Below are 3,147 nucleotides of genomic sequence, written 5' to 3' on the forward strand. Positions count from 1 at the left end.
TCAAAGATGGAGATCTCCGGTAGTGGGCAGTGGCCTTCCCTTCTCTGCTTCCTGAGAAGATGTGAGGAAGTCAGGCTTCTACTCACACAAGAGTCTGGTTCCTGGGTCATCTCTGGTCTGCGATCTGAAGGATGAAGATGTCTGTTCCTTGTCGGTTCTTGCTGGTGTTTAGTAGAATCCTCTTGCCTGCTGCATCTGGAGCCTTTGTCCTAGACTCTCTGCTGGCAAGTGCTCAGATTTGTCTCCTTGCCTGGATTTTCCCTCTCTGGCCTTACTCTCTGTACTGTGATGGCACACTTGGTGTGATTCTCTGGCTCAGGACTCTTCACTGGAGTACTAAAACTGCTTTCTATGTGAGAGCTTGTTTACCTTCCAGCTTCTCCTCTGCTATCTTCCCGGTACCCTAAATTTAAATTTTAAATGATAAATTCTTTTAAAATCATTTCACTCGGGCACAGGTATGAATAGATAAGTGATGGGGGCAAAATCAGAATTATTCAGAAAGTTGTAAATGGATGCTTACCTAGTTTTCTCTCAGCTGGATCATAGAATACAGACTGTCCTAATTGGAAAAAGTTAGCCTTCTGAGATTTTCTGCATATAAACACTCCATCAACATTTTATTAGAGGATTATTCAAGATTAGCTATATGTTGATTGATAATGACTGATCATGACAGAAAGTTGAGGGAAAACCATCTACACTTCAGTGAGGTTCTGATTTGTGCTTCAAAAACTGTTATGAAAGCTCTACATGAGAAATCTAGTAGCTGCATTTCCAAAAATTCCTTGGGTTGTTACACTTTCTGATATTTTCTCAATTCAAGTACTTCTCCTTGAAGTTCCATACTATTCAATGATGCTGTATTAGCTCCTTGTTACAATTTGCAGATTGGATTTTTTCATAAAATTTGTGCTTTTCAAAATTGCTCTCCAAATTCCATCCACAAACTGCATACAAAATTTATCTGAAAAAATTTGTATCTGTTGATAGTGCACATACTTTTAGTTTTCATTACAAATATAGAATGTAGTAAAAATTCTCATAGCAATGGTACTGCACTAGTTTGTGGGTAGATTCTAATGTAAATAATATACTGTGTTCATGTAAAGATTTTGAGTATCCAAAGTAATAAGCCTGTGGTCCTAAAACCTATACCTTACTTATATTGAGTGACAAATACAACTTCATATAAGTATAGAAGTTTTTGTTGTATCTTTTTAATATATATTTTTTATTATAAATACTGTACAGAGGGGTTACAGTTACATAAGTAAGGTAACGAGTACATTTCTTATTGAGCATTGTTACCCCCTTCTTTGTTTTTCCACTACCATCCCCTCCCTTCACACCTCCACACCTCCCCTCTTCACCCACCCTCTGATAGAGTGTCTTGTATATCTCATTGTAACAATGGGTCAATCAGTATCCTTTCCTTATATCTTAAACGAAGAAATGCTGGATTGATTTATGCTGATTCTACTTTGTGTAGACACATCTAAAATCACTGGCCAATTCCAGGAGCAAATAAATGAAATGCCCTCATTTTTTTGTCAGTTGGTATAATTGTGTTCTACACATTTATTGACAGGCTACAAATTATTCTCAAACTTTAAAACATTAAAAATACTTCTTTTTTCTTATTTTCTTGGCCAGGAAATCAGCAAGACCTCAGTCAGCATTTCTCACATAAGAATTTTCACATGGGTTAGTTAAATGTATATGTAGAGTCCAGTTTTCTGAGGACTCACTCATCTGCCTAGGAATTCATGCTGGCTGTTGGAAAACGAGCTCAATAAGGATGCCATTTAAACTTTACTCTTTTTAACTTTAACTTTTAACTTTACTCTTTACCAGGGTATTCTCCTGCTACTTTGGTTGTTGAGAGTGTCTACAAGAGTAAGCATTCCGTGAGGAGCAGGGAGACACCATATGACTTATACTTATTGAGATTTCCAAGTGACTTGCTATCACTTGTACTGCATTTTGTAAGTCAAATCTCTCTAAAACTACCAGTTTTAAGAGATAAGAGGAGTGGTAAAAGAACTCTTAGAGGCAAATACATCTTCAACATATATTGTTCCAAGTATTCCGTTTAAGGCATATTCAAAAACTGGTGAAACTTTTGTTGGTTGTAATTATGTGTCTTTCTCCATGTGTGCATGTATACATGTGTATGTGTATGTGTGTAAATAGTAACATTCATGTGTACATTATGGCTTTTATCATCATTTATTCCTTGCTAACAAATAAAGTAAGGAATCCCTAAAGTTTTAACAGAAACTGTGTAGTTAAACTCTTAATTCTTCACTCTGCTTCTTTACACAAAGTCTTTGCAACTTCTCATTAATAAAGTTTCCTTAAACTCTGAAATGTATATACTTAGTACTTAATGTCTGCTACCATAAATCTTAAATACTTTACAGAAAAGTTTTATACCTGCCAAACAGTCCTATTTTTGGCATATATAAGCAAAATCCCAAAATTAAGCATACTTAAAACATTAAAACGTTTAACAAACCTTAACACTTGCTGCAATGTTCATTTTGACAGGTGCCTTGCATAGAATAATTGAATTCCTCCTCCTACACATCTCTTGAACTACAAATATCTGGAATTATTTTGTTTTTGGCATGTCTATCTTGATTTTATTCTTAAATGTGTGCTTATGTATGAAATACATGATTCTAAAATTTCACAACAATTCTTTTGAACTTACTTTTTGTTGAATTGTCTAGTTTAATAAAATCAATAAATATTATACTTTATATATAAAAAATGTTCTGTGCTCAATTTAGCATCACATACACGAACATTGGAAGGCTACAGAGAAGATTAGCATGCCCCATGTACAAAGATGACATGCAAATTCATAGAGTGTTCCATATTTTTACAAAAACAGATGTTGAAAGGTATGTGGCCATAGGGAATCTTACTGCATTCTTGGTGGGAGTGTAAACTTGTTCAACTACGTTGGAAAGCAGTATGGAGGTTCCTCAAAAGACTCCACATAAAACTCCCTTATGACACAGTAATCCCACTTTTAGGGATTTACCCAAATGATCATAAACAAGACCATACTAAAACTACCAGCACTATTATGGTTATTGTAGCATTATTTATGATAGGTAAGATATGGAACCAACC

General features: G+C 35.0%; 1 non-coding gene across 1 annotated transcript; it reads left to right on the forward strand.

Moving 5' to 3' along the window:
- Nucleotides 1-2,785: 2,785 nt before the first annotated feature.
- LOC122098186 lies at nucleotides 2,786-2,892 on the forward strand. The gene has a single exon (XR_006145681.1). It is a non-coding gene; the product is annotated as a U6 spliceosomal RNA (small nuclear RNA).
- Nucleotides 2,893-3,147: the final 255 nt, after the last annotated feature.

The sequence above is a fragment of the Dipodomys spectabilis genome, unplaced genomic scaffold (assembly GCF_019054845.1).
Source record: "Dipodomys spectabilis isolate Male_0828 unplaced genomic scaffold, ASM1905484v1 ptg000463l, whole genome shotgun sequence".
Classification (NCBI taxonomy): Eukaryota; Metazoa; Chordata; class Mammalia; order Rodentia; family Heteromyidae; genus Dipodomys; species Dipodomys spectabilis.